The sequence below is a fragment of the Rana temporaria genome, chromosome 3 (assembly GCF_905171775.1).
Source record: "Rana temporaria chromosome 3, aRanTem1.1, whole genome shotgun sequence".
Lineage (NCBI taxonomy): Eukaryota > Metazoa > Chordata > Amphibia > Anura > Ranidae > Rana > Rana temporaria.
The window spans coordinates 70,553,028-70,566,404 of record NC_053491.1 but is presented as its reverse complement, the minus strand read 5'-3'; the positions used below and the strand labels follow the sequence as shown (position 1 = coordinate 70,566,404).

General features: G+C 45.4%; 1 protein-coding gene across 2 annotated transcripts in view; it reads left to right on the top strand.

Moving 5' to 3' along the window:
• The window catches only part of RAB27A (RAB27A, member RAS oncogene family), a 175,610-nt gene that overhangs the window by 70,287 nt on the left and 91,946 nt on the right, over nt 1-13,377 (top strand). Inside the window, exon 1 of one of the 2 annotated variants that reach the window (XM_040342720.1) lies at nt 11,020-11,170. The exons of the other annotated variant lie outside the window; for it this stretch is intronic. The gene's annotated coding sequence lies outside the window, so the exon portion shown is untranslated. Of the gene's footprint in view, nt 1-11,019; nt 11,171-13,377 lie in introns of those variants that run through there. 2 annotated transcript variants of the gene reach the window in all.

Sequence of the window (13,377 nt, the reverse complement as noted above, 5' to 3'; positions counted from 1 at the left end):
TTTTAGAGCGTGACATGTTGGCTATCTAAAAAGAGAGAGAGCGAGAAATGGGAAGTCAACTGACTGGGAAATGATGTTTATTTATATTGTATAATCTCTTATAGAACATTTTAGGGCATAGAACCTCTTAAGGCAGAGCTCCATCCTAAAGTGGAACTCCCGTTGATTGGAACCCTCCCCCCCTCAGGTGTCACATTTGACACCATTCAAGGGGGAGGGGGGTGCAGATACCTGTCTAAAGACAAAAACAAACAGGTATTTGCACCCACTTCCGGCCACACAGTCTCAGGCAGACTGCGGGCATGACGTCACCTCCCGTCCCCCCCGTCCCCCCCGTTGTGTCCTGGGAACACTCGGCTCCCAGTACACAGCGGGAGCCAATCGGCAGGCGCAGCGCAACTCGTGCATGCGATGTAGTCAGCAGCTGCAGTATTTGTAGCGGCTGGCTTTTAATATTTTTTTTCAGCGGACATCCGCTTTAACTATAAACTTTTGATCACTTTCAACATAAGTTACATAATAATCCACATTCCAATGGACATTCATATGTAATATAAGCATAGATGGCAACTGATACATTTTATATACATAGCCATGACACAATTGCAGACTAAATGGCCTGACTGACCTAAATTCCTTTTTTAATTCATAAAGGTGTATTTTTTTCCAAACAAATTGTGTTTGAAAGACCGCTGCACAAATACAGTGTGACACAAAATTTTGCAATGTCCGCCATTTTATTCTCTAGGGTCTTTGCTAAAAAAGAAAATCAATGCGTGTTTGGGGGTTCTAAGTCATTTTGATTTGAACTTGTAAGCAAGAAGTATCAGAAAAGGGCTTGGCCTAGGTTTCCACTTGCGACCTGAAAGTCGTGCGATTTTGATTTTGCTGCAACGTGAATCGCAACGATTTGAACGGTTTCATTGCTGCAAATTGGGTGCGACTTGTCATGTGATTTTTTTTTTTTTTTTAACTGTCAAATCGCATTGGTGTGAACCAGGGCTGAAGTGTTTTTCTCTTTTCCAGATGTTCTCATGTGTATGATTTTTGGTTTAGGACGGTGTCGCTTTAGTTCCGGATGGTGTATACTATATACTGCTGTCACATTGCATAGTCATTCCTCAGCTGCTATTTATAACTACACAGACTGTGTACAAATCTACATAATAGGCACATCCTGCAACTACTTGTAAAGCAGCTGCTTCAAACATTACACCACATTTTACAAGTTTATCCGGAGATCCTGTTTCCCGTCACAGCCAAGATAAGGGTATCAAGTCGGCCTTCATGCTGCAGGAAAGAACATGTCCTCGTACAACTTTCACTTTTTACCTTGTGCAGAAACCAGCTGGTGTCTGGGGACTCGTTCACACGTGTGGCTGGACTTACTGGCCCTCTGAAAAGCTATCTGCAGTGGATTGCTTTTCAGAGGGAGTTTGACAGGTGGTGAGAAAGCGATATGTCTCCTCCTCACCGCAGTTGCAGTGCAGCCTCATGGGTCATGTTTGGCAGCAGTAACACCTGCCATTTTGTTTCTGCCACGAAGCAAGGCATTGCAGTTGCGGCATGTCTACAGCCCTGAGTGGATGCATCTCTGGTTTTAGTTGGGTGGTCGGCAAAAAAACGCTCAACCACCTACTTTTGCCACCCCCCAGCCTTCTGTGAGAACAAAGCCTTGGGCCGGTCATACACAGTTCTCGAATCTTGGCCATGCTATAGCTGCTAGCAATAATCGCTGTTTTTTCCCACGCCAGGAGAAGATGGTTGCTTGGAAGGAGGGATTCCTGAGTCTGTGTTGATGGGGGAAATCGTGTGCATTTATTTTCTGCAACCCGTGGTTGCTGGGAAGAAATTTTGCAAAAGTCTATGGCTTGCCTTACCCTACAACTAAGTTCTTCATGATATATTTAGACACAAGTGCTGCATGCTTGGAATTCTTTGTCCCCATATAATGGAAACATGTCATACACGAAATAAGGATGCTGCCATTGGTGACGCCATGTGAAATCCTAGTTGTTTGAGTGGTCACCATTCAATTGGGTTGGTTACATGCAGCAAGAGGGCTGGTAGGGCCCAACGCCCAGCTGCCACATATAAACGACTGTCTTGTTCTGGGTCATGCTCCATTGGTGCCCCCTGAACCTTGACTGAGCTTTCACTGATAGCTCATGGTCAACTTCTAATGATTGAGACTGGTAGTGCAGGCTCTTGATGTGAGCACTGTGGAGCCAATCACGGTGCTGCATGGTCAGGAGTGCCTGCTACCAGCCTCCATTATCGGTGCACATTTTAAAGCATGGGCCATTGCTGGTGTAAGGGGGGGGACTAATCTACCTACCTACCTAATATACAGTATATTGTCAAATGCCGTCAAGCCGACCCCCACCATATGTGAAGCAGTGACTAACAGGCAGCAGGCTGCTGATTAGCTAAAGAGAACTCGGCAGCGGCGCTGTGACAGGGGAGAGCTGCGGGCCGCTGTTGGAATTTTCCCCACTCGCCCCCCCTTTTTCCTGTCATCGGCATGGGAGAAGATGGAGCTTCCTGCCTGCTCTTCTTCCTTTCCCCATTGGCCACAGCGGAGGGCCAATCAGAACAAACTGAGACTTTGTGGGACATGTAGTCCCAGAAGATTGGCAGCCCAATTGTTCTCCACATGGAGCAGGCTTCAGCCCCCAGCATGCACTTGGAACCCGGAAGCAAGCCGAGGGAGTGAATGGTACACTGTAGCAGCTACAAGGGACATGAAAAAGAAAGCGAGGTCTGTGCTAGGGGAAGTAATGGCCCCAGTACCACCAGAGAGTAAAGGGCAGAGCCACTGCCAGGGTACAGACCTGCTACACTGCTAACCAGAGTTGCCCTGGGCAACCCAGAGTGAGCGAATGTCCAGCCGGAGGGATCACTGCTGCTGATTCGCTGGGTCTGGTAAGAGGGCCTGTCGGCCATTATCCATTACTGCTTCTGGGGACTAATCATTAGGAACTACCTAACCTGCTATCCTCTAACCCTAATACTGCCCGCAGGCCTTATTAACTGCCACAATGCGTGCCAACGGGCGCCAATGCTGAGCTGGGGGGGGGGGGGTGTCACCACCCCTAGTGTCACCACTGAGAAAGGGTAGAAGGAAAAAAAAGAATGTGCCGGCAACAGCCGCAGCCAAGTGTTTACTTTCTTCCATGTGTGTATACGGGGTGTAGTCTGATTGTCTGTATTGTTTATATGGAGTTGTAAGTAACAATACCAGTAAAAAGACTCCAACTATTTTAAAGGGTTTCCCTCCTAAGGCAAACAATACTCCATCTTCCCTCCTTTTAGAAACCCTTAGGTATTCCTATGACTCATAGGCGTCCTACAGCCGCACAGTCTTCATTTTCTGCTACACCACGGCCGTTACAAGTCATGTAATGCAATTGTGCCGTAAAGCGTTTTATGACACCAAGCTGAGCACACCGTACTTATCGTATCCTTCCAGTGGTGACAATTGCATGTTTCATTTTGATTCATGCATATCTATAAAGAATTGCCTTATCCGTTCACACTGTGATCACATTCATTTTTTCTTCTTTTAGCATAACCTGAAAACCAGGAGAATATTCCAATTTACCCATTCTATCCAGTATTCTTCAGGACTAATTTAGATCATTTTTAAATATATTAAGTAGGATTTGGTCCCAGGACAGAACCCTGGGGGACCCCACATACCACACCAGACCATTCCGAATACTCCCCATCTATCACCACCTTCTAAACTCGCCTTTGTAGCCAGTTTCCAATCCATGTACTCACCCTATGGTCCATGCCAACGGACCTTACTTTGTGTAGTAATCGTTTATGGGGAACTGTATGGAATGCCTTTGCAAAATCCAGATACACCACATCTACGGGCCTTCCTTTCTAGATGACAGCTCCTCCTCATAGACGGTAATAGATTGGGCTGGTAAAAATGATTCTTCATGTATCCATGCTGATTACTGCTGATAATACAGTTTTCATTACTAAATTCTTGTATATAGTCCCCTACCATCCCCTCCAAGAGCTTACAAACTATTGGTGTTAGGCTAGCAAAGAGGACTGCACATAAACAGGTTTATTTGTTTCATTTCTGTGTATGACCTGAGGCCAGTCACTTTACTGGGTATATGTAAGACCCCTTTCACACTGGTGCCGCGGCTGCGTTTGCGCTACAGCGCTGCTCGTTCTAGCAGTGCTTTTCGGCCGCCATTCATTTCAATGAGCAGGGCATTTTGGGAGCACTAAACGCAGCGCTCCCAAACCACCCCAAAGATGCTGCTTGAAGGACTTTTCCTAACGTCCTGCAAGCGCACCAACCCAGTGTGAAAAGTCACACTGAAATTGAATGGGAGGCGGTTTTTATGCACTAGTTCTATCACTAAAACGCCTGAAAATCGCCTCAGTGTGAAAGGGGTCTAAATGCGAAATAAATCGATCTGAGATATGTAATCAAGTTCTCCTGATTTGTCGCCATTACCAGTAAAAGAAAAAAATATTCCATAAAAATAAATATCCCATAGTTTGGTTTGGGCAAAGGTTATAGCATCTACAATCAATATATGCTTGGAATTTTGTTTTAACAAAAATACATTTATGCAGAAATTGGATTTTTTTTTTTAATATAAAATTTACAGGTTTTTTTTTGTTTGTTTTGTTTATAGCGCCAAAAATAAAATACCTCCAAAAAAAAGTTCTATTTGTGGGGAAAAAAAGGAAATGCATTTTATTTGTGTACACAGCATTGCACAACCATGCAGTTAACGCAACACAGTGCTGTATTGCAAAAAATGGCCTGTCAGGAAGGGGGAAAACCTTCCGGAGCTAAAGTGGTTATTCTTAACCCCCTTTCCCCCAGTCTCATATTCTGGCCATTTGTCCTTGTTTGGGATTTTAGATTAAACCATTTGTTACCACCTCTATGGTCACTTTCTAATTAATTTGTAGATGGTGATCATGTGTCTTCTCTAAGCAGAATAAGTGCCATTTGTATAATAGTTCCTCATAGCTGATGTCCTCCGCCCTTCACTGAACTCCTTCTAATCCAGGACATCCCTCTTGTTAATTGATGATCCCAAGTGAGCTGCATACTCAAGATGAGGCTGAACCAGTATTTGTAAAGAAATAAAAGTATTCTGGTCTGGCTATTGATTGTCAGCTGGCAGCACAGTGGTGCAGTGAGTAACACTTTCGCCTAGCAGCAAAAGGTTCGCTGGTTCAAATCCCAACCACGACACCATCTGCCTGGAGTTTGCATGTTCTCCCTGTGTCTGCGTGGGTTTCCTCCGGGTACTCCGGTTTCCTCCCACACTCCAAAGACATGCTGGTAGGTAAATTGGATCTCGTCCAAATTGGCCCAGTATATATGTATATATGTGTGTGTGACTGTGTCCCTAGCGTGCCATGATCCTACGGGGTAAAAATGACTGCACCAGCCAAGCAGATACTGGCTGCGCTATACAAGTCATTCATTCATTCATTCAGCTTTAAAGTAGAACTATAGGTGAAACTTTTTTTTTTTAAATTTTGGAGCGAGTATGTGAGGGTTATAACCCCTGTAAGGTTTTGTTTTTGCCATCTTTGTCCCATTGGGGAGATGTGCCTTCACTTCCTGTCCCCATAGCCAAAACAGGAAGTGAGAGGAAATCCCTGCAAATTAAGGGAACAAATTTGGGACCCCCGGGTCACCAGAACGAGTGTCATTTTTGGAAGATTTCCCCTCTATCACTTTTCTAGGAACAACCCCAAATTTTGGATTTACTTTCACTTTCAATGTTAATGGTGTACAGGACAAATAGGGTGAATCTCCCTAATGGGGGCTAAGGTGACCACATTTCCAAACTGCCATTCAGGGACACCCCCCCTCACCTTCCCCAAAAAAAGTTGAGGGGGAACGGGGGGGAAATGTAGTCTCGAGGGTTGATGGGTAATTTGTCAGCTGAATGTACCACTTGCCATCAGATGCAATTCCGCTTGCCACCCATAGCCTGCCGCCAGATGCAGTACTGCTGTCACTCCCTCTGCATGAGCCACGTGCATTACAGGAAAGGAGTGGAGTCGCTATCTGGAGAGTGAAGATCACATCAGTCCCTGTTGCTTTCCGCTAGGTGACGGAGAACAAGGAGGTGCCGAGGTGGGTGGGGATATCAGTGCTGCACTAGGCGCAGGCCTCGCTTCCGGCCTCACTGTCTGAGAGGAGTAAATTGTCACTGGTTGCAAGACACCAGGCAGCGCTGGCCCTAGCAACCAATTCCGGAAATGTAGTTAGTAGGGGGTGACTGTGTCCTCTATTTCATTCCGGGACACTGTATTGTCCCGGAATGAAGGTGCCCGGGACCAGGGACAGGCATGTCAATTGCGGGACAGTCCCGGGCAATCCGGGACACGTGGGCACCCTAATGGGGGCACAGGCAGCAATAACAACTGACAGGTGTTGTGATCCGTCTCTACCCTGTCCAAAGCTAAAAGAACATCTTTGCCTTTTATTATACTTTACAGGGGGGGAGATTTACTAAAACTGGATCACTCAGAATCTGGTACAGCTGTGCATGGTAGCCATATATAATATATATACATACATAGATGGTAGCCCAGTATACTTTTCTCAGGGGTTGACAAATTTGCTTGGAATCTAGGAGCCAGCTAAAACAGTTAGGAGCCAGAAAACGCACCCCGTCCCGATGAGCTTGCGCGCAGAAGCAAACACATTCGTGAGCAGCGCCCGCATATGTAAACGGTGTTCAAACCACACATGTGAGGTATCGCCGCGATTGGTAAAGCGAGAGCAATAATTCTAGCCCTAGACCTCCTCTGTAACTCAAAACATGCAACCTGTAGATTTTTTTAAACGTCGCCTATGAAGATTTTAAAGGGTAAAAGTTTGTCGGCATTCCACGAGCAGGCGCAATTTTGAAGCGTGACATGTTGGGTATGAATTTACTCGGCGTAACTTTATCTTTCATAATATTAAAAAAAAATGAGGATAACTTTACTGTTGTCTTATTTTTTAATTAAAAAAAAGTGTAATTTTTTCCCAAAAAAGTGCGCTTGTAAGACCGCTGCGCAAATACGGCGTGACAGAAAGTATTGCAACGACCGACATTTTATTCTCTAGGGTGTAAGGATAAAAAAAAATGTTTTGGGGTTCTAATTGGAGGGAAGAAGATGGCAGTGAAAATAGTGTAAAATGACATAAGCATTACAAGTTAAACAGCAATTCTAAACTTGTAATACCAACGGCCACCACCAGATGGCGCCAGCTTACACATCTGGTGATAATAACTTGTAATACCAACGGCTCACCACCAGATGGCGCCAGCTCCCAAAAAAGCCAAGCCAAGTCGCCAGGACCCTATTTCTAGTCGCCATGGCGACCTGGCGCCCGGGATTTGTCGAGCCCTGCCTTTCTGCTGACTTAACTTAATATATATATATAATATATATAACTTATATAAAATGCACGAAGCTGGTTTTGAGTTTCGTATATTTTGTTTAACCAACTTTGACCTCTGGAAGTTTTTTTCCCCTTTGTGACCAGACAATTTCCCTGTCCAATTACATTCGCACAGCAGGGGAGATCGCCACACCAACATCGCTTGTGTTGGTACAGTGATCTGTCAGTTTTTTTTTTTTGTGGAACCTACTGGGAATATGGACGGGTTTACAGACACTTTAAAGAGGAGGTCCAGCCCCCCCCCCACGAAAATAAGTCAGCCGCTACAAATACTGTAGCATCTGACTTTTAATACATGGACACTTGCCTGTCCAGGGAGCCCACTATATCGGCACTGCAGACGATCTTTGAATCGGTTGTCTGCTGCAGCCCCCATTCCTACTGCACATGCGTGGCGCATGCTGCTCTTTGTAATTGGTCCAGCGGTGGCGAAAGGAGGAGGGGTGTCAAAAACAGGTACAGAGGGGGTGGAGACGGTTAGGCCCCATGTACACGGGACGCTGCTAAACATATGTTCAGAGGCAGTTGGACGCTTTTTTCAACTGCCCCTGAACTCATTCAATGTTATCCTATGTGAGCATGTACACAGTCTCGTTTTATTGCCATTTTTTAGACAGTTGCGTTTAACAGCGTTTCTTTGAAAGCAAAAAAATGGGTAACCCGCGTTTTTAGCAGCGTTTTTAGTTTATAGGCGTTTTTTGCTTTTGCCCATTAAAAAAAAAAAAAATTGATATATTTTTATTTTTTTTATTCTTGAAACGCGGCTAAACGCTGCTAAACATGGCATGTAAATGCGGCTAAATGGACGTTCTAAACGTGGGTTACTATCTGTCAAGTTTAATCATTTAGGAGCAGTTGTAAAAGCGTCCCGTGTACATGGAGCCTTAAGAGCAGGGTTTGACAAATTTTGCTTGAAATCTAGGAGCCAGCTAAAACAGTTAGGAGCCAGAAAATGCGCCCGTCCCGACTAGCTCGCGCACAGAAGCGAACACATACGTGAGTAGCGCCCGCATATGTAAATGGTATTCAAACCACACGTGAGGTATCGCCGCGATCGTTAGAGCGAGAGCAATAATTCTCGCTCTGGACCTCCTCTGTAACTCAAAACATGCAACCTGTAGATTTTTTTAAACGTCGCCTATGGAGATTTTAAAGGGTAAAAGTTTGTCGGCATTCCACGAGCAGATGCAATTTTGAAGCGTGACATGTTGGGTATCAATTTACTCGGCGTAACATTATCTTTCACAATATAAAAAAAAATTGGGATAACTTTACTGTTGTCTTATTTTTTAATTAAAAAAAGTGTATTTTTTTCCCCAAAAAAGTGCGCTTGTAAGACCGCTGCGCAAACATGGCGTGACAGAAAGTATTGCAACGATCGCCATTTTATTCTCTAGGGTGTTAGAATAAAAAATATATATAATGTTTGGGGGTTCTAATTGGAGGGAAGGAGATGGCAGTGAAAATAGTGAAAAATGACACACATTAGAATTGCTGCAATGCCAATGTAATGCCAACGGCCACCACCAGATGGCGCCAGCTCACGGAAGCTTCCGAAGAGCTTGGAACTTCATAAGGCCGCAAAGCCACAGCCTCAATTACCGGCCGCCGCGGACCAGCCGCGATCGTGCGTCGGGGGAGGTGGAGATGCAGGATCCTGTGCCTCCGTGCGCCCCCACCTCCCCCGCCACGGCCGGTAATTGAGGCCGCGGCCTCAATTACCGGCAGGCGCCAGGTCACAATTTCTTGTCGCCAATTGTCGACCCCTGCTTAAGAGTAAGTTTAATTTTTGAGTGGATTTAAAAGAAGAGTATCGTCTTAGAAAAAAAATAAACATTCATGCCTACCTTGATGGCTGCAGCTCCAATACCACCTGTCCTCCACCACCTTTAAGATTGAGAACGGAGTGTTCAGACACCACTGATCACTCCAGGAATGGCAGCAGCACCCGCACCCGACAGCCGATCCGAGGTTTGGCTGGGGTGCTGACATCAGGGAGATCCCTGGACAGGTAAGTGTCCATATATTGAGTTAGCATCTACGGTATTTGTAGCTGCTGACTTTTAACTTTCCGTGGAGGGCATGGACCTCCTCTTTTAAAGTGGAGGTTCACCCTAAAAAGCAACTTTCTACCATGCCATCCAGCATACTAGCGTCAGCTACAGTATGCCTTTATTTTTATTTTTTCCGCTGTACTCACAGTTTAATCCCGCGGGGAAAGGCGTTCCTATGAAGAGGGGAACATAATTTAACGGCCGGCTATGGCGCGTCACGCGTTCCGAAAATAGCCGGAGTAGGACTCGGCTCTTCACAGCGCTATACGGCGCCTGCGCACAGACTAGGAGCTGACTGTGCAGGCGCCGTGAAGAGCAGAGTCCTATTTCGGCTATTTTCGGAACGCGTGACGCGCCATAGCCGGCCGTCAATCATGTTCCCCTCTTCATAGGAACGCCTACTCCCCGCGGGAGTCTGAAACTAAACTAAAGGATTAAACTGAGTACAGTGAAAAAAATAAAAATAAAGGCATACTGTAGCTGACGCTAGTATGCTGGATGGCATGGTAGACAAAGACATTTTTTTTTTTAGGGTGAACCCCCACTTTAAAGCGGGGGTTCACCCTTAGAGGGCACTTTCCCCCTTAGATTCCTGCTCGTTATTACTAGGGGAATCGGCTATTTATTTTAAAATATGTGCAGTACTTACCCGTTTACGAGACGCATCCTCTCCGTCGCTTCCGGGTATGGGCTTCGGGAATGGGCGTTCCTTCTTGATTGACAGGTTTCCGAGAGGCTTCCGACGGTCGCATCTATCGCGTCACGATTTTCCGAAAGAAGCCGAACGTCGGTGCGCAGGCGCAGTATAGAGCCGCACCGACGTTCGGCTTCTTTCGGCTACGAGTGACGCGATGGATGCGACCGTCGGAAGCCTCTCGGAAGAATGTCAATCAAGAAGGAACGCCCGCTCCCGAAGACCCATACCCGGAAGCGACGGAAGAAGATGCAGCTCGAAAACGGGTAAGTACTGCACATATTTTAATATAAATAGCCGATTCCCCTAGACCGAACGAGCAGGAAGCTAAGGGGAGATTTTTTTTTTTTTTTTTAAATGGGTGAACTCCCGCTTTAAGTAGATTCTGCGTATACTCCATAAAGAGTTACCAAAGAGCATTGCAAAATAATACAAATTTACAAACCCATTGATTGTGTTATATTAGTGCTTACAATGAAAAATAGAGTAGCAAGTTTCCCTTTTCCTGCTCTCAGCTGGGTCATACAAAGCGATCCAGGAGATGATTTTATGGGCACGTGCCAACCTTGTAAACTCTGCTTTGGAAAGCAGTCAAGAATCTATTATCCTGGGGCTTCTTGAACTAAAGTTGTGAGACTTTCTACCTAGTTTTAGATCACGACATCTGACATATGTGGTATTCGTCTATTGTCATGTAACGCGGTAAATTTTTGGAAGGTACGATCCAAAGATTTCTTGAGTTGACACCAGGAATGACGGTGACACCTGTAGAGGTGGCCTTTCCTCTAAGCTTCCAGTCCCCAGGCACACCTTCTGCTCACACTGACATTAGTCCATGCAGGTGACACGTAGGCTGCTTGTCTGTGTGCTAAACAGGTGGAGCGAGTACGCACATCAACTAACATTGAGCTTTCAGATTACAGCCCAGCTGGGATTTTCCTTCCCTGATCCATAGTGGAGGTGAGTTTTATCCCCCATTTCTTCTCTATAGAAGTATAGAAATATTATGTAAAGAAACGACTTCTCTCTTGTGCGGTGGAGTAGATGCTAAAATCGTGTCCTATAATCTGGTGGGGATGAAGCTGTCATTTGACTATGAGGCATATTCACGTGTTTTTCTTTTTTCCTCTGGCTGGTCTCTGCGCCGTCCTTGGCTGGAAATGTTGTTTATAATGAATGATGTGCCTGGGTGCACTCGGCAAACACTCCATGAAGTCTCCTTTTCTTTACATAAGGAAAAAAGCCCGCTACCCAGTAACACTTGTAACTTGAGTCTGCTGCAGCCATTTGAGCAAAGTGGGCATTTGCCCAAAATTTGCCAGAAGAGCGGCCCATCGAAAGATTTCCAATTAATGGAGTTTGGGGGCTGTAGTGGAACTAGTTTGAGCCCATGTTATAGGAAACTATTCATTTGTTTTTTAAAGAGATTTTCTTGTATTGTGGGGGTTAAATTAAGAAAAAGAAAAGAATTTGAAAATATCTGCATCGAGGAGATCTTTATATCTATTTGTGTTCATACACATCTAGATATATAGGCCCAGATTCACAGAAAGCAAGGCGCACATTACGCTGCCGTAGAGCAAACAATTTACGCTACGCCAACGCAGCGCAGAGAGGCAAGCATTGCATTCAGCAAGCCAGTGCTCCCAACTCTGCGCCAGCGTGGCATGGGTTTCAAAGGCGTACGCCGGCGTAGGTGGAAGTGGGCGTGACCCCATGCAAATGATGGGCCGAGCGCCAGACAGGTACGTATCACGAATTGCGCATGCGCCGTGACGTGGACGCAACCCCCCTGCGCCTGCTCATAACCATGCCGGCACAACTGCCTAAGCTACGCTGAATCACTGCGTATGCCGTGAACATAACGTACGCCCAGCCAGACACACGTCCAACGCACAATACGCCGGCTTGTGTTCCCTGGTGCAGACCTGAGCATGTCTGTTGCTGGGTTGCACCACCTTTATGGGGAATAACTTTACACCGGACGTACAACTTGCACGCATCTCGCCGGGCACACGCACATTCATGGATTCGCCGTATCCCCCCCCCCCCCAATTTCCCCCCTCAATTTCCCCGTTTGAATGGCTAATCAATGGGAGCGGCACCATGCTCCCAGCCTAAATGTACGCCCACCCTACGCAAGATACGTCGGCGGGGTGTAGCCTGTTTTTAGGTGCATATTAGTTTGTGGGTCTGGCGCACAAATACGACGGTGCACATTTGCACTTGCGTCGGTGTAAGTGCTTTGTGAATCGGGGCCATAATCTCTAAGGAGCAGGGCCATCCAATTCCTACTGTATTAAAGTGTATTGTATTTGTACTGTCTACCCTCAAGTTGTAAATCGCTGCGTAAACTGTTGGCGCTATATAAATCCTGTATTATAATAATTAGGGCTGTTACTGATCAAAATTTGTCTGTTCGATTAATTGTTTTTTTTAAATCGATTAATCGACTAATTTCGATTAATTATAACGCACATACAGATCCAACTACTTTTAGCTGATCTCCTTGCAAGCCAATTCACAGTGCTGCTACCAACCACTGGAAAAATGGATAGCAGGATACAAAACGCACACAAAGGCAGCGCTCGATGGGAATAGCATTAAAACTTTTATAGTCTTCATGTAGGTAACCAAATAAATATTGCACTGGAGATAAAATCGATGTAGCTACATAAACTGTAAAAATGGTGCGAGTAATACCAAACGGTACCAAAAGCAGTCATAAAAACATGTAGCTAAGTATGATACTGGTATAAAAATGTGTACAACGATACCACTGCTGAATCCAGATGAGTAGAGGTTAACATCAGTCCGTCGGCATGTAGATGTCCCGTGAAGGGAACTATCACAATTCCCAGTGGATGGCTGTAGAATCCCAGGTTGATAGAGGGAAGTTTAACAGCCCTTGCGTGTGGCAGATAGGAAGGTCCCGCCGGCATGCAGATATGAAGATTTTGATCGATCAAAAAAATGAAGATTAATCGATTAATTAAAAGTTAATTTGCACAGCCCTAATAATAATATATTATAGATTTTATTTTATTTTTTAAAGCCCTTAGCCCTTTATTAGTTAAAGCCCTGTGAGTACATGTCCCTGAATGCAGACAGTGTGCATTGAGCCTAGGTTCACACTGGAAACTGCAAGTGAATCGCACCGCATTCCT